Source organism: Acipenser ruthenus, chromosome 3 (genome assembly GCF_902713425.1).
Source record: "Acipenser ruthenus chromosome 3, fAciRut3.2 maternal haplotype, whole genome shotgun sequence".
Lineage (NCBI taxonomy): Eukaryota > Metazoa > Chordata > Actinopteri > Acipenseriformes > Acipenseridae > Acipenser > Acipenser ruthenus.
This window is the reverse complement of record NC_081191.1, coordinates 80,843,030-80,867,865: the sequence shown is the minus strand read 5'-3', so window position 1 is coordinate 80,867,865 and position 24,836 is coordinate 80,843,030. Positions and strand designations below refer to the sequence as shown.

General features: G+C 41.1%; 1 long non-coding RNA gene across 1 annotated transcript; it reads left to right on the top strand.

The window, feature by feature from the left end:
• Positions 1 to 498: 498 nt before the first annotated feature.
• On the top strand, positions 499 to 2,676 carry LOC131732861 (uncharacterized). Its single transcript, XR_009325867.1, has 3 exons — positions 499 to 896; positions 1,811 to 1,939; positions 2,176 to 2,676. It is a non-coding gene; the product is annotated as an uncharacterized LOC131732861 (long non-coding RNA).
• The last annotated feature ends 22,160 nt before the right edge of the window (positions 2,677 to 24,836 follow it).

Below are 24,836 nucleotides of genomic sequence, written 5' to 3'. Positions count from 1 at the left end.
GATTCATTTAAAAGTTATAACTAGCTCTTTATTTTATATATATATATATATATATATATATATATATATATATATATATATATATATATATATATATTGCACCAGGATGACTGAACAAAAGGAAAAGTGAAACGAAGAAACTGTAAAAAATGACGACTGGACACCAACCACTAAAAGCTGGTAATTTTAAACTTTAAAGAGATAGTTTATACCCTCTAAGCGGGCAATTTCTAATCTCTTTATTCATGCCACTGTCTGGTGCTCCAAGGGAGACTACAGTTGGATTTTTATACCAGCTCTGTTATCCCCAGCTGGGGATGAAATCCATTGCGAAGGGGATGAAGTGGAGGTGGCTGTACACACACACACACAATTTGTTACAAACTGTTTATCCAATTGACAGGAAACTTAGCATCAACATTATAGAGTATACATTAATGATAATATACAAGATTGTGAATGTCACACAGTTTTACATACATCTGGATAATCCCTCATCAGACTGTGATTAAACATTTCATTGCTAATTCTTATTCTATCCTGTACATACTGTTGATATGTCATGTTCATCGTTTAGAGTTTACGTGGCAGGAGATGTATATGTATACATAAGCATAGGCAAATTGTAAGCATGGCAAATTCTTTGTTGAGATTTAGTAATGTCTTTCTCAAAGAGACCCAAGTGTAAATGTTTGTCGTAAGCACCATGGATAATAGCATTTACATAATGTCCCGTGACAAGAAATTACATCTAAAATACAAATGTATTTTTTCAGATTTGTAAAAAAAGACCTGCTTCTCCTGGTGTTGTATCCTTGCTGGACGGAGATGGTGAAGATGCTGGAGGCGGCCAAGCCAGCACAGTATGGGGTAGATTTGACAAGGGACAAGAAAAGGTAATTAGAATTACAACGTGATGTTTAGGAACCCGCATTAGAGAGACAGATAGATTCAAATTATTATTTTTCTCTGTCCCCTTACATTTGTATGCTGTTTGAAATCATATTTTTGTAATAATCTGTTTTCAGGATATGCCATAGACCTAGGTTAGATGAGCCAAAATGTCTTTATATCAGTAGTAACTGTGTATAGCCAGGTATACAATCGGAAACTTAATTCACTTTTGAGTTATTGTCTATGTTTGGTACACAGCTTATCTTCCTGATTTTATTTTTATTTTTTTTAACTTAGGTTCCATTACCAGTGCTGTCCCATAAAAATGAACCATTTTCCTGCCACATTGTTTCACCCTCTGGACATATCAATGATTCAGATCTTTTACACATATCCATCTTATATGGATGTTTTGTGTTTTGTTTATAAAAAATGTGTAAATGTGTAAAGGACTAGGGGTTGTGGTGTTTGTCTGAAGTAAGAGAGTGGTGGTGTAACATCAAATCATTTGCAGCACGAATAAGTCACAGTCACTGGCCATGTCATGCACACTTATTTCTAACTCATTGGTTGATCGAAAATAAGTTTAACATGCAATGGAGTAGTTCATTGGTTTTATACGCTCCCTTTAAAGATGTAATAAACAATCTCATCCAGTGGGATCTCTTTTCAGAGTGTGCAGTAGCAGAAGGGGATTGTGGGAATGTGTGGAGCTAAGGAAGGTAGAAGGAGATGCGCAGTAGAAACCCTGGGATATGTTTACACAATGAACTAATTTGTGGATGAATATCGTTGGTGTTAATTAAAGTTAATAAGACAAAATATTTTAGTTTAAAATTATACTTGATGGTGGGGTACTGCCTTTTTTAATTTTTACAGAGATGTCATTTTTTAAATCTTATTGCTATCTTACCAGAAGGCCACCTCCCCTCCAGACATTCCGATCAGAGAAAAGAGACAATTCGAAGCCAACCCAAAGAGACGTCCAAGACCTTGTCTGGGCTGCCTATCTGTAATATCAGCTAAAAAGGAGGCTCCTGTAACAGTAAGTTATCTTTCCTGTAGCCATTCCCTAGACTGCAGTGTTATGTGGCACTTCATTACCAAATCAATCAGAAAACATGTCACCTTCAGTTAGTCCATTTTTTTAATTTGTTTTTTAAAAATCAATTAAAAGATATTTAAACTTGTCAGTTTTTGTTTACATTGCATTATTTTGGAACTCTTAATACAATTATTGATAATAGAAACAACTTTGCAAATGCCATTACTATTTTTCAGATTCCTAGGATGAAACCGTTGGTCATAGCAACAGGAAAAACTGATTTAGCACACTTTGAAAAACAATATTGAAAATATTAAAACAATCAGCTCTATCACAATGACCTCAGTGAAACCCAGCGTGGTTGCGGGATGATACAAAATCCATTGTAATGAACAATAAGTGAAATGCCGGGGGTCCCGAGTGGCGCATCCAGTAAAGGCACTCCACGTGCAGTGCAGGATGTGCCCTATAGTCTGGACATCGCGAGTTCGAGTCCAGGCTATTCCTTTGCCGACCGAGGATGGGAGCTCCCAGGGGGCGGCGCTCAATTGGCCCACGCTTCGGAGGACAGCGTGTGTTTGTCTTCGCCCTCCAGAGTCAGCCCTGGGGTGGTAGCGGTGAGCTGAGCATAATAAAATAATTGGCCATTCCAAATTGGGGAGAAAATAATAAAAAATAATTGGCAACGACTAAATTTATAAAAAAAAAAAAAAAAGTGAAATGCTTCAGTTTTTACAAGCTTGATTAATATGCCCCTATTTACCAGATAGAGGGGTCTACTATTCAATGGTTCTATAGAATGTTGACACACGCTGATGAAAAAATAGCACCATCTAGATTTCTTCCTTATCAAGCAACTAAATCAGACACCATATATCTTGTGATCGTAGCAGATTTTGCCCATTTTGAGGATAAGTGATACCAAACATTAAACAAACTACATGGGAAGTTTTATTAAAAGGATTCTCACCTTTCCCCAGCATACAGCTGATCCTGTCCTAATGTGAAGGTGGATCCAACAAGTGACGTCGTGATCCTGCCAGTCGAAGTGCAGAAAAATCACAGTCAAATGCATGTTGGCCTGATAACCAAATATTGTTCTTTTTTTTTTTTTTTTTTTTTAATCCTGCGCTAGTAAATCATGTATCTGTGTCAGGATAGCATATACAGCATGCTCATGCCTAAGTAAACAAACATTTTAAGAACATAAGAAAGTTTACAAACGAGAGGAGGCCATTCGGCCCATCTTGCTCTTTTGGTTGTTAGTAGCTTATTGATCCCAGAATCTCATCAAGCAGCTTCTTGAAGGATCCCAGGGTGTCGGCTTCAACAACATTACTGGGGAGCGGGTTCCAGACCCTCACAATTCTCTGTGTAGAAAAGTGCCTCCTATTTTCTGTTCTGAATGCCCCTTTATCTAATCTCCATTTGTGACTCCTGGTCCTTGTCGAAAAAGTCCCCTGGGTCGACATTGTCAATACCTTTTAGCATTTTGAATGCTTGAATCAGATCACCGCATAGTCTTCATTGTTCGAGACTGAATAGATTCAATTCTTTTAGCCTGTCTGCATACGACATGCCTTTTAAACCCGGGATAATTCTGGTCGCTCTTCTTTGCACTCTTTCTTGAGCAGCAATATCCTTTTTGTAACGAGGTGACGAGAACTGAACACAATATTCTAGATGAGGTCTTACTGATGCATTTTAACATTACTTCCCTTGATTTAAATTCAACACTTATCACAATATATCCAAGCATCTTGTTGGCCTTTTTTTATAGCTTCCCCACATTGTCTAGATGAAGACATTTTAATAAAGAACAAAAATAAAAATCACTTTGTTCTTGAGTTTATTTTGGTATCTTTTGAAATTGGTATTCTTCTTGTGTGTGTTTGTGTATATGCATGTGTGTGAAGGATGTGGGTTGGTGGGAGGGTGTTCATTTTAATGGATTTATGTCTTTTTAAGACAGAATGCTTTTGACAGCTGTTTTGTTGTGTTCACAAAGCTTTAACACTTGAATAAGTCCTTGAGAATTTCATGCAATCTTTTAAAGGTTTTCTGACCTGTAAATTAGTCCTACAACCACACAATGTCAGTGGAGTACACCTAATATGTGTAATTAACAATAATTAAACATTACCAATTTTGACATGATGAATTAACACACAGAAAAGGCTAATGACTAATCAAGCTTTAAATCCAATTTCTTAAAGGCTTAAAAAAATTAGAGTGGTTATCTTCTTTCTTGGATTTGGGATTTCTATTATAATATTTTTATTTAAGTATTTCTTCAAGATATAGGCAGTGCCATTTACAGTGTGGCCCTGAATCTTGGATTACTAGCCTCCTTGAGGATCTTTAAAATACATATTCCTGCTCGAGCAATATTTTAAAAAAATATATCTCTGGTTGCAATTTGGTTTTTAACATCAGGGAAATGATTCATCTATATGCTAAGGGTTGCAACTTTAAGATCTCTTTTTTCAGTAATTTCAAATGTCTGTCTACTAAAGCCTTTCTATAATGTTCTAAAGATAAATGGCAGATTATGAAAAATATATTGTCGTCACAGTGCATGACTGCAAATGGGTACTGATGTACATTTTGTAATCTGGCACAGTCATGTTTTTTTTCTTTTTCTAAAACCAAAAGCCTTGATTGCCTCAATTTCTATAGCTATAATTACTCATTAGCCAATAGTTAATGTGTTAATAACTTATTTATTCTTTAGATCAGTTTATGGGGAATTTGTATTTGGTCATGTGGACATCTGGAGGTTATAGGACGGACTGACTTATCATTATATATATATATATATATATATATATATATATATATATATATATATATATATATATATATATATACACACACAGTGACACTCAAAAGTATTCACCCCCCTTGGACTTTTCCACATTTTATTGTGTTACAAATGGAATCAAAATGGATTTAATTAGGAGTTTTTGCTACTGATCAACACAAAAAGTGAAAAGTGAAAAATAAAATCTACAAATTGTTCTAAATTAATTACAAATATAAAACTGAAAATAATTGATTGCATAAGTATTCACTCCCTTTGCTATGACACACCTAAATAAGCTCTGGTGCAACCAATTGTCTTTAGAAGTCACATAATTAGTTGAATGGTGTCCACCTGTGTGCAATTAAGGTGTTTCACATGATTTCAGGTTAAATACACCTGTCTCTGGGAGGTCCCACAGTTGGTTAGTACATTTCCTAACAAAAACTACATCATGAAGATGAAGGAACATTCAAAGCAAATCCGGAATAAGGTTCTTCAAAAGCACCAATCGGGTAGGATATAAGAACATTTCCAAGGCATTGAATATCCCCCGGAGCACAGTAAAGTCCATTATTAAGAAATGGAGAGAATATGGCACAACTGTGAATCTGTCTAGAAAAGGCTGTCCTCAAAAACTGAGTATCCGGGCGAGAAGGGCACTAGCCAGGGAGGCCACCAAGAGGCCTATGGCAACTCTAAAGGAGTTACAGTCTTCCACGGCTGAGCTGGGAGACACTGTGCATACGGCAACAATAGCCCGGGTGCTTTACAAAACTGGCCTTTATGGGAGAGTGGCAAAAAGAAAGCCATTGTTGAAAAAAACTTGCATCAAATCTCGGCTAGAGTTTGCCAGAAGGCATGTGGGAGACTCTGAGACCAAGTGGAAGAAGATTCTATGGTGTGATGAGACCAAAATAGAGCTTTTTGGCCACAACGCTAAGCGCTATGTTTGGCGCAAGCCTAACACCGCACATCATCCTGAGAACACCATCCCTACCGTGAAGCATGGTGGTGGCAGCATCATGCTATGGGGATGCTTCTCTGCGTCAGGGCCTGGAAAGCTCGTGAAGATGCAAAAATTGCAGTGTCCAGATGTGCAAAGCTGGTAGAGACTTATACAAATAGACTCGTGGCTGTAATTTCTGCCAAAGGTGCCTCTACCAAATATTGACTCAAGGGGGTGAATACTTATGCAATCAATTATTTTCTGTTTTGTATTTGTAATTAATTTAGAACAATTTGTAGATTTTATTTTTCACTTTGACATTATGGACTTTTTTGTGTTGTTCAGTGGCAAAAACTCATAATTAAATCCATTATGCAGCTGATGCATAGTTCACTCACCCTAGTCTCTGTAAGTCCAGAAGTTACATAAATATGAAGTATTATTTAATCCATCAATACTTCAACATTCGTAAAAGATCTTCACTCCAAATCTCACTTTATAGGCTTTACAGTACACCAAACTGCTATATCATTCTCTTGCTGTTTTGTGAGGTTTTTGAAATTGAGAGGAGCCCTAAGCTAAACTGCTATATAACATCCTGCAACATGCTTGTGGTTCAGTGTTGAGCTCTGAAGATGAGGTCACTGCTGCTTGTCTGCCTGCTTGTGGTCACACTGACTGTGGCTATTCCTGCCCCTATGTAGAGGGGTCTGAAACAGACAAAACAATGAAGGTTGGTAGAAATAGATAAAATTGTATTCTTAAAACTATGTATTTATTTGCATTACTTATTATTTAAACTGAACAAAATTAACTCTAATGAAACTCGTATTTCTAACTTGAGACATAGTATCCATTGAAAGTTAATTTCTGCAAATATATGGTAGTTCCATTCAAGGTGAAACAACTTCTAACGTAAGAAAGAAAAACATTTTACTCACTTGCAGGCAATATTCCCATATTCTAGATATTTATCTTCTAGGGTAAAATCACAAGAAACTAATCCAGGTAGACCAGAATTTTAACTGAAGTCCTTATCAACCTTGCCTATATGTTGCTGCAGGTCTTCAAAGGATGTTGGGTAATGATTACTGTGAAAAACGTTTTCTCATTTCACAGGAAGAAAGGGATAGGGACAGTGTAGGGACATGTGTTAATGCCATTCATGCAATCTTATTAGGTGTGGCTGAAACACTGAAATAATAAGGAACTTGCAGCACTCTCCTCTCCCAGATCACCAAAGATGTTTTACTTTCTTTTTTTGTGTGTGTGCTGAAAGTCAATTTCAATTTCTTATGTATATTATACTGTATCTGGATAATCATTTAAACAAATCTTGTTATATCATGATATTTTAATATATTTTATATAAATGTTGTATTAGGCTGTGTGGTCCAGTGGTTAAAGAACAGGGCTTGTAACCAGGTTCCCGGTTCAAATCCCACCTCAGCCACTGACTCATTGTGTGATCCTGAGCAAGTCACTTAACCTCCTTGTGCTCTGTCTTTTGGGTGAGACGTAATTGTAAGTGACTCTGCAGCTGATGCATAGTTCACACACCCTAGTCTCTGTAAATCGCCTTGGATAAAGGCGTCTGCTAAAATAAACAAATAATAATACTATTCTTTTCTTACCCAAGTGTGAACTATTTAAATAATATCCCTGATACCGATATAGTAAATGGAAGTGCACAACAGGTAAGGTTTATGAAATGATGTGGTTAGCCCCACCCACTTTAAATTGGCGACTCATGGCTTGAAAAACTGGTGGGGCACAGCACCCCCATCACCACCACCACCCCCCCCCCCCCCCCCGAAAAAAAAAATGCTCAAACCCGATGCCCGAATTTAACCATTTTTATGTAAACATTAAGCTAGCTTTCTAAGATTACCAGATATTTCATCACAAACAGTTCTACGCCAGATTGTCACAATCAAGAGAGCTGCAAACAACACTTTACAGGCAAGAGTCTCTTATCGACAGACATCTACACCTGCACTAACCTGAGCGTTTGAAATGGAAGGATCGTCACACTCTTGTGCTGTTCGTAACATTCTGAACTACAGAAGAGTCAGGTTCGGTTTCTGTTGATGTCTCTGGCGTTGGAGGTTTAGCTTTTTTGTTGTAGAAAAACTCCAAACGTAGCTGTATTTTTGCCATTTTAACAGGGCTCAAATTCACTCCGTTTTAGCACATATTTTCGCTGACTGAAAAAGTGAAAGTCTCACACGAGAACAAATATAACGGTGAAGGGTCTTAGACACTCTTTGTTATGTTATTATGTTTTGAAAGTTTGAAATAAACTGCGCATTTTTAAATAATAAACCCTGGCAACAGTGGCGTAGCCAGGATTTTTTTTCGGGAGAGGGTGGCAATGGTAACTTTTTTAAGGTGAATAGTCACAGTGGTGAAATTGGCAACCTGATTTCTTATTAGTGCATTGACGTTTTATTTTCGAAAAATAAATAACTTTTTTTTTTTTTAACAGAAGATCCAATAACCAAATACACTGTTGTGCAAAATAGTTAAAAAGAGAGATTCAGTTCAGAACACTTCCTTTTAAAAACTAAAAAGGAAATACGAAGCAAAGGACTTGAACTTTTAACATGCGCATCAGATTTCAATTTCACATTATGATAATAAGTAACTATATATAATTTCATTCGTACTTATGGTTGTTCATTTCACATTTGGTGTTCAAAGCAAAGCAAACCATTTTATTTAATTTCACAAATCCTGACTAATGTAATTACTCTTTGACTGACGCAGGACTGCCGATGGTACCTAATCTTCTGGAGGTTCGGGGGAGGAGGGACTTGTGTACACAGTTGCATTAACTACATTGTATAACTACAGCGCCTTTAAACACAAAAACATATACAAACAGCTGATCAAACAAAAAACTTGGGTTGATTGACAGCAAATCCAACCACTCATTTTTTTTGGTATCACACTGCACTGACATTCGCTAGTTGAGCTGACGGACACGCTGTAGCCTAAACAAATAATCAGAATGAAAACAAGTAGGTAACCGAACTCAGGAATTGAAACAGTTTTGCCGGTTTTCTCTCAGCAGCGTCGAGAACTGTTTTCATTCTGATTTATTTCTTTAGTTATTCAATTAATAACAGGTTGTACATTTACCACCACTCCATCTCCAAGACCTGGATGGACTTGGTTACCGTCCCTTGATGAAGCTGGCTGCACAATCCGTGAAAAATAATAATCTTATTAGTAGGCTGGCTGCTGGAGAGGTCAGCTGGCAATAAGATATGTCATGAGGCGAGTGCATTCTATGTAAATACATAGGCTACTCATTACATAGTAGATGTCCTCTACCACATCTATATGTGTAGTAGCTAGGCTACATAGCATATACAGTAATCATAGCCTATATGTTTCATGCATCTGTGTTTGGGGTTGAGCAAGTACAGCTTGCTTATGTATTCTCATTGGTTGATAGCAGTAGTGCTCAACAGAAAAGAATGCATACAGAAAAATATTGTATACTGGCCATAGGCTTTGGTTTTGCCCAGCGCCGTAACTAAGCATTTAGCTACCGGGGCATGCAATTATATATATATATATATATATATATATCCCGGGCATGCAAGACTCCATATCGTAGCTACCGGGGCATGCAATTATATATATATATATATATATATATATATATATATATATATATATATTATTACTATTATTATTATTTATTTCTTAGCAGACGCCCTTATCCAGGGCGAGTTACAATTGTTACAAGATATCACAGTATTTTTACTACAATTACCCATTTATACAGTTGGGTTTTTACTGGAGCAATCTAGGTAATGTACCTTGCTCAATTGTACAGCAGCAGTGTCCTACACCGGTGATTGAACCCATGACCCTCCGGTCAAGAGTCCAGAGCTCTAACCACTACTCCACTACTTGTTTTTTTTTTTTTTTTGGATGTTAGGAGTTAGGATGGTATTTACTCGCGCATGCAGGTTCAGACGCATTGATTGGACTAATGTATCCACAGGCGACCTAAGACTCACCCTTTCAACGGTGTCAGTAGTGCTCAACAGAAAAGAATGCATACAGAAAAATATTGTATACTGGCCATGGGCTTTGGTTTTGCCCAGCGCCGTAACTAAGCATTTAGCTGCCGGGGCATGCATATATATATCATTGCATGCACCTCCGGTTGAAGCAACCTGAGGTGGATGGTAAGACTCCATTTCGTAGCTACCGGGGCATGCAAGACTCCATATCGCAATTATATATATATATATATATATATATATATATATATATATATATATATATATATATATATATATATTGTAGCGAGCACAGGGATTAACGGAGACACGCACACAATAGCTCTTTTAGGTAATGCAGTTTATTAAGCAGCTAACAGCAAGTCAGCGCCCTCTATGAACACACACACACAGCCCTTCCCCACACCAGAGCACTACTCTGCCTCTCAGGGTGACATTCACATATATATCAAACAACACCGGAAGGGTAATAACAATTACAGGGAAATGCATAGAACAGTACGCAAACTTTTACAGTAACAACAAATAAACACAACAACAATAATTCCGTTTCTCCCCTACCATAGTTCGTACTCCCAGCATCCACGGCTGCACATTAACCAAATGTAGGGGACTGGCTCCGGGCACAGCGCCCTATTCGACGACAGGTGGCAACGGCGAGTCAGTCCAGCCGTGCCCGTTACACAGCCCCCTTCTTAGGGCCGAACGTCCCGCTGGCCCAACACTTAATGTCTCACAAAGTCAGAGAGTCCCGGGGGTGGTCGACGGATACGCTGGCCGCGCTGGAGCACAGGTGCAGCGGGCTGGGAGTCAGCTGGAGCCGGAATGCTCCTACCTGGGCCACCAGCTGGTGAACTATTCGGTGGTTGCAAGGGGGAAGCGCTTTCCCTGTCCTGGGAGCTGGCCTCCGGGCTGGCTGCAGGGACAACCGAGTTTGTTCCGGGGCGGTAGGGGGCCAAGCGGTCTTGGTGGAGCACAACCGCCCGGCTACGGGTCCGCAGCCGCACTCGATAAGTCACCTCGGAGAGCCTCTCCAGAACAACACAGGGGCCCTCCCAGTTACTGGCCAGCTTGGGGCAGAGTCCCTTTCTTCGCCGAGGGCAGTGAACCCAGACCTGCTGCCCAGCTTGAAATCCCCGGCCCTTGCAGTGAGTATCGTATGCCCGTTTCTGACGCTGGCCAGCTGAGGTGAGGTGCTTCCGAGCGTAAGCATGGGCAGTGTCCAATCGGTCCTGTAGCTGCTGGAGGTATTCCGGGCCGGTAGGTTCCGGAGTGTGGAGCTGAGGTGGCCGGCCAAACACAAGGTCCACTGGGGTGCGGAGCTCTCTCCCAAACATAAGAGCCGCTGGCGTGCACCCTGTAGATTCATGCACTGCAGTCCGGTAGGCCATTAGGACCAAGGGCAAGCATTGATCCCAGTCACGCTGGTGCTGGGAGGTCCACATGGTCAGCTGGGTGGCAAGGGTGCGGTTAAACCGCTCCACCAATCCATCGCTCTGTGGGTGTAGTGGGGTCGTCCTGGTTTTCTTAATACCCAGCCGCCTGCACACCTCACCAAACACCTGCGCTTCAAAGTTACGCCCCTGGTCACTATGTAGCTCCTCGGGAACCCCAAACCGGCAGAACATGCCTTCCAGCAGTGCCTCCGCGCAGGTAGTCGCGCTCTGATCGGGGACTGCGTACGCCTCAGGCCATTTAGTAAAGTAATCCATGGCCACCAGGACGTACCGGTTGCCCCCCTCCGTCCGTGGAAACGGCCCTAAGATGTCCACACCGACGCGCTCTAATGGTGCCCCCACCTGGTACTGCTGGAGCGGGGCATGAGAGCGGTCCAAGGGGCCCTTCCGGGCGGTGCACTGGTCACAGCGTCGCACATAAGTCTCCACATCACGTCGGCACCGTCCCCAGTAGAACCGCTCCCGAAGCCGACCCAGGGTCTTGGCAACGCCGAAGTGTCCAGTGGCTGGTCCGCCATGCACGGCTCGCAGGACGGTCTCTCGGAGAGCTTGAGGAACCACCACTTGTAGCCGCTTGCGCCCTGTCGCAGGGTCTGTCCAGAAACGGTACAGCACACTTTCCCGGAGGCTCAAACATTCCCATTGCGCCAACAGCACTTTTACCTCCGGGGAGAGGGCTGACACCGCACGTCTGGCTGGGCGCTGACCCGCCGATAACCAGCGGATCAGCGGTGCCAGCTCAGCGTCCAGACCCTGCTGACGCTGGATCTCCCCCGCTGGCAACTCAAGGGGGGTCTCCACAGCTACAGTGGCAGCACTTACTCGCTCCTCCAAGGACCGCTGTGCCTCTCGCTCCTCCATCCGATGGCAGTGCTTACAGTCCTCAGAGAAGCAGGGGCGACGGGACAGGGCATCTGCATTATTGTGTAGGCATACCCTTGCAGTGTCTCTATCCAGCGAGCCACCTGTCCTTCGGGCTCGCGGAAGTTGAGCAGCCACCGCAGGGAGGCGTGATCCGTGCGCAGCTTGAATCTTCACCCGTAGAGATAGGGACGAAAGTGGTGCACGGCCCGTACTACAGCCAACAGTTCCCGGCGAGTCACACAATAGTTCCGCTCTGTTTTACTAAGAGCTTGGCTGTAGTAGCGACCACTTGTTCTCCGTCCGAGCCTTCCTGGGCTAGCACTGCTCCGATCCCCACATCGCTCGCGTCCGTGTCCAGGATGAACGGTTTTTGGGGGTCAGGGAACGCCAAGACTGGGGCCTTCACAAGGGCCTCTCGCAATTCCCCAAAGGCAGCTGCGCAGTCGGTGTCCCAGCTGAACCAGCCCCCTTTCTCAGTCAGGCGGTGCAGGGGCCTGGCGATCTGAGCAAAGTCCTTCACAAAGCGGTGGTAATAAGACACCAGGCCCAGAAAGCTACGCACCTCTGTCACAGTCCTGGGGACCGGCCAGTCCTTTACAGCAGTCACTTTAGCAGGGTCTGTGGCAATGCCGTCTGTCCCGACAACATGTCCGAGGAAGTGTGTTTCTCTTCTCAGCAGGTTGCACTTCCCAGGGTGGAGTTTTAAGCCAGCTCCACGGATGCGCTCGAACACAGTCCGCAAGTTCTGCAGTGCCGCCGAAAAGGTGGTGGCGTGCACCAGTAAGTCATCCAGGTATACAACACAATGGGTCCGTGGAACTCCGGTGAGCACCCGCTCCATCAGGCGCTCGAACGTTGCTGGGGCATTGCACAGTCCAAAGGGCATCACTGAAAACTGCCACAGACCCTGGCCAATGGAGAATGCAGTTTTCTGTCATGCCTCAGGGGCCAGCTCAACCTGCCAGTATCCGCTGCGCAGGTCGAGGGAGCTGAACCAGCGGGAGCCTGTGATGTAGTCCAGAGCTTCATCGATTCTGGGGAGGGGGTACGAGTCCTTGTGTGTCACTGCATTCAGTTTGCGATAATCCACACAGAACCGCAGTGACCCGTCTTTTTTTTACTAGCAGGGCTGGCGCGGCCCAGGGGCTAGCCGATTGTTCAATTACCCCGGCAGTGGCCATTTCCAGAATCATGCCCTCGGCCGCTTCCCGCTTTGCCAAGGGTAGCCGCCGTGGCCGCTCCCGGATCGGAGCCGCGTCTCCCGTGTTAATGCTGTGCTGAACTAATCCAGTCCGCCCACAGTCCTCTATGTTTGCAGCAAAAATGTCCAAGTACCCCCTTAATAGTTCCCATAACTGGTCCCGCTGGCCCTGAGATAGACCCTCCTTACTCCTCTGCCACAGCGCTTTCACCGCATCAGTTATCCTGCAGTCCTGTGTTCCACCGGTTGTGGTTGCAGGGGGCGGTGAAAGTTCTGCAGGAGAGGGGGCGGAGACAGTTGAAGCCCTTGCAAACTCCGTCGCCGATGTCCTGTCCTCTGCTTCTGGGAGAGGCCGGGTCCTGCCCCCCTGCGTCCGACGAACCTCCCTCATCTGGCTATGCCGCACGGTGGTTCTGGTGCGGCGTTGCTCCCCTTCCTTCTCCCGACCCGGAATCAGGCACAGTTGGCTCTGGCCAAGGCACAAGGTTCCCTCAGCCAAGTCGATGGTAGCTCCTACTTTGTTCAGGAAGTCCAGGCCCAGAATGCAGCGATCCTGTATCTCCGCCAGCCAGAATTCGTGTTGGATCGTGCAGTCTCCGAGCTGGATCTCCAGATGCCGTCGTCCCAGCATGGACGCGACCTGGCCGGTGACAGTGCGGAGGCGAACCGTGGTGGGCGTCCAGCCTTCCAGCCATCCGTCACTTTCTCTGGGGAGGACCCCGGGCTGCAGGATGGAGATGGTGGAGCCTGTGTCGACCAAGGCCTTGCACTGCACCCCATTTAAGAGGCAGGGTGCATGCAGACTGTTGCCCCGGCCAACACGGCCCACCATTGCCACGCGTCGTTCTCTTTGTCTCTATGGGTGGGGGAAGGAAGGTGAAGGAGCTGCGGTCCCCCGTTTACGCCGCTCCTTTTTCGTTTCCCGCCCATGACGTCTCTTCTTCAGATGGTACTGGGTGACGGCGGCGGCGGCATTGTGCATGCAGGTGACCCGGGCTTCCGCAGTTCCAGCAGCGCCTTACAGGAGTGGTCTGCCTGACAGCGGCGGTATCCTCGTCTCCATCGCTATCTTCCTTTCCTCTGACCGCGCAGACTTTGGGGATCCGGACTCTCTCGCCCTCCTCGAGCACGGCCTCAATCCTTAGGGCATGGGTTAAAGCCTGCTCTAGGGAGGTTGGGGCAACGAGCTGAACCTGTTGTCAGAGCGCGGTGGGCTTCAAGCCACGGATGAACGCCTCCATCGCCAGGTCTTCTTGTACAGCCGGAGGTAAACCAGGATACCCCCTCCGTGCCAAGTATTTAGTGTCTGCGGCCAGTATCCCGAGTTTCTCGACACTGACTCTCTTGCGCGTGGCAAGGCGATAGCGCCGGCTGACGGCTGACTCCACTTGGCCAACGCGGCGCTGGAGAGCCGTGGATAGGGTATGGAAGTCACACGGCTCCTCTGGGTCTAAATCGAGCAATGCTTGCATCGCCTTCCCTTCCAGTGCTCAACAGTCAGTAGTGCTCAACAGAAAATAATGCATACAGAAAAATATTGTATACTGGCCATGGGCTTTGGTTTTGCCCAGCGCAGTAACTAAGCATTTAGCTACAGGGCCATGCATATATATATATATATATATATATATATATATATATATATATATATATATATTGTTTTTTTTTTTTTTTTTGGATGTTAGGAGTTAGGATGGTATTTACTCGCGCATAGTTTTGTATGTTATTTCCGAATTTCTCCTTTAACATGTCTGAAGGGGACACTGTATTACTTAAAACGTGAATTAACGTATTAAAACGTGTTAACTGTGAGCAGTTACCTTGGGATTACACACCAGGTTCAGACGCATTGATTGGACTAATGTATCCGCAGGCGACCTAAGACTCACCGTTTCAACGGTGTCAGTAGTGCTCAACAGAAAATAATTCATACAGAAAAATATTGTATACTGGCCATGGGCTTTGGTTTTGCCCAGCGCCGTAACTAAGCATTTAGCTACCGGGGTATGCAAATATATATATATATATATATATATATATATATATATATATATATATATATATATATATAAATTGCATGGATATCCGGAATGAAGCAACCGGAGGTGGATGGAAAGACTCAATATAGCAGCTACAGCATACAAACATTCTAAAAGTTATAAACAAAATAGGTGTATTTTTTCTTCCAATACCTCTCAGTTAATTATTATTATTTGTTTTGTTAATTCAATACAATCTATGTAGCTATATATATAATTATTGTTTTTTTTTCGTTTTTTTTTTTTGGATGTTAGGAGTTAGGATGGTATTTACTCGCGCATAGTTTTGTATGTTATTTCCGAATTTCTCCTTTAACATGTTTGAAGGGGACACTGTATTACTTAAAACGTGAATTAACGTATTAAAACGTGTTAACTGTGAGCAGTTACCTTGGGATTACACACCAGGTTCAGACGCATTGATTGGACTAATGTATCTGCAGGCGACCTAAGATTCACCGTTTCAAAGGTGTCAGTAGTGCTCAACAGAAAATAATGCATACAGAAAAATTTTGTATACTGGCCATGGGCTTTGGTTTTGCCCAGCGCCGTAACTAAGCATTTAGCTACCGGGGCATGCAAATACATATATATATATATATATATATATATATATATATATATATATATATATATATATATATATATATATATATATATAAATCTGTCTATTAAAACGTGTTAACTGTGAGCAGTTACCTTGGGATTACACACCAGGTTCAGACGCATTGATTGGACTAATGTATCCGCAGGCGACCTAAGACTGTCCTATATATAAATTGCATGGACAGATGCCTTGACCAGTCTGCACCCAGCTACCTCCAGACCCTCATCTCTCCCTACACCCCCACTCGACCTCTCCGCTCCGCCTGCACTAGAAGACTAGCTCTACCACCGCTACGCTCCCCTGCCTCCAAAGCCCGCTCCTTCTCCACCCTTGCTCCGCAGTGGTGGAATGACCTTCCTACAGATGTCAGGACTGCCCAGTCCCTGACCACATTCTGGCGCCTCCTTAAGACTCACCTCTTCAAAGAGCACCTGTAGAACTCCTCTGTTTGTATCCTGGGACACTATCACCCTTCATGTAAATGTGCTTTATTTTGCTCTTATCAGCCCCTATTTTACTGCATTTAATCCTGTACTTCAGAATACTGTAATCTGCCAAGTTTTTAACCTGTAGTACTTTGTATTTACTCACATCCTGATGTAACTATCACTATTTACTCACATCCTGATGTAACTATCACTATTACCTGCTGTATTATTGAATTGTGGTTTGTCAAACTTGTACTTTACTTGAACAAAAGTTATTGTATTGCTTGCTCTTATTGTATTACTTGTATTGTAACGCTTGAAATGTTTTTGCTTACGATTGTAAGTCGCCCTGGATAAGGGCGTCTGCTAAGAAATAAATAATAATAATAATAATGGACCTCTGGAATGAAGCAACCGGAGGTGGATGGAAAGACTCAATATTGCAGCTACCGGGGCATGCAAGACTCCATATCGTAGATATCGGGCATGCAATTATATATATATATATATATATATATATATATATATATATATATATATATATATATATATATATATATATATTATTGTTATTTTTTTTTCTTTTTTTTTTTTTTGGAAGTTAGGAGTTAGGATGGTATTTACTCGCGCATTGTTTTGTATGTTATTTCCGAATTTCTCCTTTAACATGTCTGAACGGGACACTGTATTACTTAAAACGTGAATTAACGTATTAAAACGTGTTAACTGTGAGCAGTTACCTTGGGATTACACACCAGGTTCAGACGCATTGATTGGACTAATGTATCTGCAGGCGACCTAAGACTCACCGTTTCAACGGTGTCAGTAGTGCTCAACAGAAAATAATGCATACAGAAAAATATTGTATACTGGCCATGGGCTTTGGTTTTGCCCAGCGCCGTAACGAAACATTTAGCTACCGGGGCATGCAAATATATATATATATATATATATATATATATATATATATATATATATATATATATATATATATATATATATAAATTGCATGGATCTCCGGAATGAAGCAACCGGAGGTGGATGGAAAGACTCAATATTGCAGCTACAGCATACAAACATTCTAAAAGCTATAAACAAAATAGGTGTATTTTTTCCTCCAATACCTCTCAGTTAATTATTATTATTTGTTTCGTTAATTCAATACAATCTAGGTAGCTATATATATATAATTGTTATTTTTTTTTTTTGGATGTTAGGAGTTAGGATGGTATTTACTCGCGCATAGTTTTGTATGTTATTTCCGAATTTCTCCTTTAACATGTCTGAAGGGGACACTGTATTACTTAAAACGTGAATTAACGTATTAAAACGTGTTAACAGTGAGCAGTTACCTTGGGATTACACACCAGGTTCAGACGCATTGATTGGACTAATATATCCGCAGGCGACCTAAGACTCACCATTTCAACGGTGTCAGTAGTGCTCAACAGATAATAATGCATACAGAAAAATATTGTATACTGGCCATGGGCTTTGGCTTTGCCCACCGCCGTAACTAAGCATTTAGCTACCGGGGCATGCAAATATATATATTTGTGGCACACTCTACAACCCGGTTTCTCAGAGACGTCGGATTCAGCGGCGAAGAGTTGCGTCGCATAGTGAAGAACTTATCTGAAGCAGCAGAGAGGAGCAGCAACTGGCTGTGGTTGAGACGGAAAGATTCTGGCTGGGGATCCCAAGCACAATAGAAAGAAAGAAATGCTGATGTACAGGTAAGTAAGCTGGGCTGAGTTGAGTGGGGGACGGAGGGGGGTCATGCTGGGACGCCAGAATCACCGTCGAGCCCTCTTGAAGTGTCGTGGGCTAGTCAGCGAAACACTGAGGATGGAAGGTGCCCACTTGAAAACCCCAGAGATGTACCCTACTTAGCTCAATCCAGACGGTTGTCATGCTGATGCGCTGGGGAGGCCGCACTTTGGTTGATCCCCGGAGCCAGCATCGCAGCCGTCGTGTGTGCTGATGCGCCAGGGAGGCAAAATAAGATAATCCCTGGAGCCAGCATTACACTTCAGCCATTAACACCAGACAGAAGGAAACGTAAATGGATGGAGACACATATGGATCACATTAGTTTACTGTAAAGCTACGTCTTAGTTGGGTCTTATCTTGGCGAGAGCCGAGTTCAAATCAGCATGAAGTTTTAACATCTACTCTTGTGTAATGGAAATCATATATATATATATATATATATATATATATATATATATATATATATATATATATATATATATAAATTGCATGGACCTCCGGAATGAAGCAACCGGAGGTGGATGGAAAGACTCAATATTGCAGCTACCGGGGCATGCAAGTCTCCATATCGTAGATACCGGGGCATGCAATTATATATATATATATATATATATATATATATATATATATATATATATATATATATATATATATATATATATATATATATATATTATATATATGATGGAGAGGCATATTCCCATTCCCTTAATAGTTAGGATGGTATTTACTCGCGCATACACTCTAAATCTGGGGTTGATACTGTGGAGGAAGCTTTTAGGGTGCTTCGAAGAACCTTTTTACTAGGGTTCCATGAGGAACCTTACAAATAAGGATCTTTTAAGAACCTCAAGGTTCTACTTGGAACCTTTTATGTTTATTTACAAACTTACATGCATAATATTATATATATATATATATATATATATATATATATATATATATATATATATATATATATATATATATATATATATATAATATGCGTGTCTGCATAATTTGTCTGGTTAAATAACATGCTAGGAATTACTGGTTTGCAATATCAATAAAAACAAAGAAATACTTTTTATAGAAACCCTTTATTACGGGTAGAGCAATAAAATAAATAAATACAGTATAGGAGTTATACTTTTAATTATAACACATAAATGCATACAAATAAAACAGTCTGTATATGTTTCATTACCCTTAGAATAACAAATACACAAATAAGTGAAAGGCTGACAACATTTCTTGACAGGTAGATATATAAATATATTAATTATAACTAATCATAATATATTATCCATAATGTAATTAATTTAATTACAAACAAAACAAGCAAAAACCTAACTTTAGTCACAAGTATTTTATAAAACAAGTATTATAAAAAATATTAACACATTTATTTATTTTTATTTATTTATTTATTGCATTTATATAGCGCTTTTTATACAAAAGTATCGCAAAGCACTGTATAGTACATAGCAGGAAAAAAATCACAATCCGTTTGTATAGCAGGTCACACATATAACTGCTACACTCAGCCCATTTAAATACAGATTTAAACAGTATACACAATACAAAAGCACCAATTTTAAAGTTACATTAAAACCCACTAAGATAAGCGAGCCATTTTATAAAAGTGTGTTTTTAGTCTTGACTTGAAAACTGTAATGGACCCAGATTTCCTGATAAACGAAGGCTGAGCATTCCAGAAAAAAGCCCTGCCTCCCGTGTTGTTTTGTTGACCCTAGGAATAACCAGCAGCCCCACATCCTGTGATTTCAGAGTGTGGTTTGGAAGATACGGTGTCAGTAACTCCTGTAAATAATGAGGCGCTAATCCATTCAGGGCCTTATAAGTTAACAGCAAAATCACCATTTAAAAAAGTACATTACAATAATCAATTCTAGATGAAACAAAGACATGTATTATTCTCTCGGCATCAGATACAGAAATAATTAGAACATAAGAAGGTTGTTTCTTTTATTATTTATTTCTTATTTTTGTTTGTTGTTAGTAGCTTATTGATCCCAGAATCTCATCAAGCAGCTTCTTGAAGAATCCCAGGATGTCAGCTTCAACAACATTATTGGGGAGTTGGTCTAAGTTTGGCTATATTTCTCAAATGGTAAAAATATACTTTAGTAACTTCCCTAGTATGAGTCTAAAATGATAGATCAGACTCAAAGATTACCCTCAAACTCTTAATTTCGACTTTAAATTTTGATGAGAGACTGCAAGGGTCGTGCTCATGTAATCCTACATTTCCTTTTAGTTGGTTCTGTGAGCCCACTAGCATAACCTCTGTTTTATCTCAATTCAACATTAGGAGATTCTGTGACATCCAATGCTTGATGTCTGTAAGGCAAGTAGCTAATAACACCCAGGCAGAAGAATGTCCTTGCTTTAGGGACAGATAACAGGTGGTTATCATCAGCATAGCTGTATACAACTGTAAGTTGCCCTGGGTAAGGGTGTCTGCTCAAAAGAAAAGAAAAAAAAATAGTAATCCCTGAGCCTGTGGTTATTATAGCAGAACCAACACCCTTATTGCTTTCCCGACCTGGCGCCTGACAAAAGAAAGTTTACTATTCCCACTATACTAGGTGGAGTTTTCTGATCTTTTTGGAGTACCCAAAATACATTTCTCAATATAATATTAGGCTGTTTTTTCTCTGTGGGTATTTGATATTGTACACAAAATACAAGGAAAAAAGAAGCCCAAATCTCTGGGTGAGGGCCTCAGGTTATTATTTATTTAGCAGACACCTTTATCCAAGGCTTACAGAGACTAGGGAGTGTGAACTATGCATCAGCTGCAGAGTCACTTACAATTATGTCTCACCCGAAAGACGGAGCACAAGGAGGTTAAGTGGCTTGCTCAAGGTCACACAATGAGTCAGTTTGCCGAGGTGGGATTTGAACCGTGGACTTCCTGGTTACGAACCCTTTTCTTTAACCACTGGACCACACAGCCTCCTCAGCAAGTAAATGTTGTCCATTCATTCTCAGACCAATTTTTGTATCAAGATGGAAGGGGTTTCCCCAGATAATGACAGGTGTGGGAGTTGTAGGGTCCTTAAAAAATAAAAAATAAAAAACAGAAAAATAAATCACTTACACTGTATTTTAAAAATAAAATGCTGACGCAGCATCTTACGTTATATTGTGATCATCTTTATTTGCATATTCCCATTCCCTTAATTCTTCAATTTCAACACCATCCCTCTCCCCTGATGTAATAATTTATAGCTGTTAGTTTTTAATACTTTTCATGTATTGTATTTGATGCCATGGGCTAGAAGAATTGGAGGTAATTCTATTTATAAATTCACTGTTTGGCAACAGCAGTTCAAAAAATATATATATATATATATATTCCGAATGTTTTCGTTAGAGACAAAAATCCAAAGTTTTTAATACAGGTGATTTATTTATTTACTTATTTATTTATTTATTAATCATTTTCAGCATCTTTAAACAGCTTGTTCAGTGGTAACCACGCACTGGATACTGAAGTAAACTGCAGCTACGTTCCAGCATGAATGAGACACGGACAGTGCGCCACGTTCAACCTTGACCTCTGTACACCAGAAGCAGTTTAAAGTAGATTTATGTACATTTAAAGCAACATTGTCTTTGTTCATGATGATATATGATAAGTGTATTAGTTTGGTTCTCAAACAAACAAACAAAAAAATCCTTCCATGTTTTTTGCCCCGCCCCAAGTGTAAAAACAAATATTCTCTGACAGCATATAGACAGTACGTGTTTTCCGCAGCAAACAGATTCTTACGGTCTCTGTTCATGATGACAAAGAGTTTAACTGAGTGCATTGTTTCGATATGTTTGATTGGTCTCGCAGCAGTATGGGTAAAAATAGACTGAATGGCCTTGCCCTGCTAATATGTGCGGACATGTCCCAGGAGGAAGTGTTACAGCGTTTCGATAGATCAGGCCATAGGAGGATTAGCAAACCCTGATTTAAAGTAAAGTCTTCTAAATCAGTTTTTAATTGTGGCATCATACAGTCTCAGCAGTCCGATCAGTCTTAGCATTAGTATCAGCAATCTTACCAGTCCCAGCAGTGTCAGCACCGGTCTTACCAGTTTCAGCACCAGTCTTACCAGTGCCAGCAGTGGCAGCACCAGTCTTACCAGTTCCAGCAGTAGAAGCACCACTCTTACCAGTCCCAGCAGTAGCAGCACCAGTCTTACCAGTCCCAGCAGCACCAGTCTTACCAGTTTCAGCAGTAGCAGCACCAGTCTTACCAGTCCCAGCAGTAGCAGAACCACTTACCAGTCCCAGCAGCACCAGTCTTACCAGTTCCAGCAGTAGCAGCACCAGTCTTACCAGTTCCAGCAGTAGCAGCACCAGTCTTACCAGTTCCAGCAGTAGGAGCACCAGTCTTACCAGTTCCAGCAGTAGCAGCACCAGTCCTGCCAGTCCCAGCAGTGTCAGCATCAGTTCCAGAAGTAGCAGCACCAGTCTTACCAGCTCCAGTTGTAGCATCAGTGTCATCAGTGTCAGCATTAACTTCAATAGCAGTGAACCAAACGCATGTCTCTCAATGAAGGTATAAACCCATCTACGTGTTCATATCTATAACTTCTATTCTTCTTGTCCTTTTAATATCACATATTTCTAACAGTGTGAATAGGGTAATTTTAGGAATTTGTTGTATCGCTTTGCAGTTTGCAATAATAGTCTCCAGGCTTTAAAATATGATAAATTTCACCTTCGTAACATGAACAGGATATGCACAGGGTTTTGTTTTTTTTTTTAGACAAAAATTTGATTTTTGCCTCAGTAAAAATCTATTCCTAGCTAAGCCCCAGGTAACATTAAACTGGTAAGATGGACCATGTCTAGGCAAAATGATCACATGCTTGACATGATAAAACAAGCCCCACCTTGCCCAGACTTAGAGCCAAAGGATTGTATGAACATGTGCCCATACTCACCTTGCCCAGTCAAGCAAAAGGATCAGCTGTTTAATATCATACAGCATAATGCATCTTGACCAAACAACATGGTCAATAAAGTCTGCTATGTGAGCCAATTAATATATATATATATATATATATATATATATATATATATATATATATATATATGTTTCTCTACAGCAGTTGAATTGACAGTAGAAAGTTATGTAAAATAGTTTTTTAAAGAAAACCTTTTTTTCATGAAAGAATATTTGTCTGTTAGTTAAAAGGACAGCTTGAAATTGTGTTTAGTTTTTCCTGAAGCTTACAGTACTCCCGAAAACATTTGTGGATCACTCACTTTTTTCCTTTGCACTTTAAGATATATGCTGTTTGTTGGCAACTGAAACTGCCCCTCCTCTAAAGTGATCAGATTGATTAGAGGTACAGTACTTGTGTCTCCCAATACCAATGCATCAAATTAACTTCATATGCAGAATTACATTGATTTTTTCTATCATGTAATTGAAAACCCCTGTTAGAAATAATATGTAGTGACTCTTTTTCTTATTAAATCTGTTTGTGTGTTTATGTCTTTGTCTACATGCCTGGAACGCTTACTCAACTGTTCAAGTGATGCGCACCATTTCAGACGCTGTCATATATTGACACCGTAAACTACAATACTTAATGCTTTGTCACACAATTACCAGGAATTATTATTCAGTACTGTATTTTAACGTTGTTGTTTTTTTTTTTTATTTACAGTAGTACTAAAATAAAATTGTTTTCAGTTTGCATGAGTGACAAATTATATTAAACACCATGGTTTTAAAAGAACGTCGTTAAAAAAAGTCTCATTTAGTCAAGAGAAAAAGATACAGTAATTTGTGTTTTATTATTTTCGTACCAGAACCGCCCGAGAAATCGTAGCAGAGAAGCAAATCATATATTTACCTCATACTTAATACTCATGTATCCTAGAAATCGTCATTAAACAATAGACTTAATGAAACATTTTACGTCAGAAAGTTCCCAGAAGTATCATAAGTATTACCTTTTTCCTCTCTCAGTTCAGGCCAATTGATTATCGTCATCAGGTTTAGTAAAAAAAAAATTACCTCAGAAATTCTATCATTGACCCGCATCATTAACAAAAGCAAAATAACCTTTTTATTTTAATCGTGGATGTTGTACAGCTGTCTGTACGTCTTTAGTTTATATTTTTTTCATTCATTCACACAAATAAAGATAATTAGCGTTATTAAAAGGTTTTACTCACCTCTCAGTGAAGAAAGCTCTACCGTCTGTGAAGAAACGTTGAACACCTGCCTCGCGCTGTGGGTTGCGATGGCAGCTGATTGGTTGAGAGGGCAACCGCTGTTGCTGGGGCATTTCTTCGTCGACCGCGCTTTTTCTACTTTTAGTAGTTAAAAATTTCAAACAGCCTTTTGCCAGCGATAGCATAATGTATTTATTTATTTATTTATTTATGTTGTATTGTGTTGTGCAGGGGAGTTTTCCCTTCTCGTCGGGTCAGGCAGCATCCTCTGGCTGCTGGGCGACGTAGAGAGGGAGACATGAGAAGAGCAAAGGATTAGATATAAACACTTTCCGCCGGGTCAGACAGCATCCTCCGACTGCTGGGTGACGTAAAAGTGAGAGAGAGAGCAAAGTTTAGACATATAACATACAACAAACTGACTCTCGCTCCCGACGGGTCAGGCAGCATCCTCTGGCTGCTGGGCGTTTAGTGGAGCAAGAGACAGGAAGGGGACGAACAGGACAAAAGGACAGATCCTTCGCAACTCAGTGCAGCA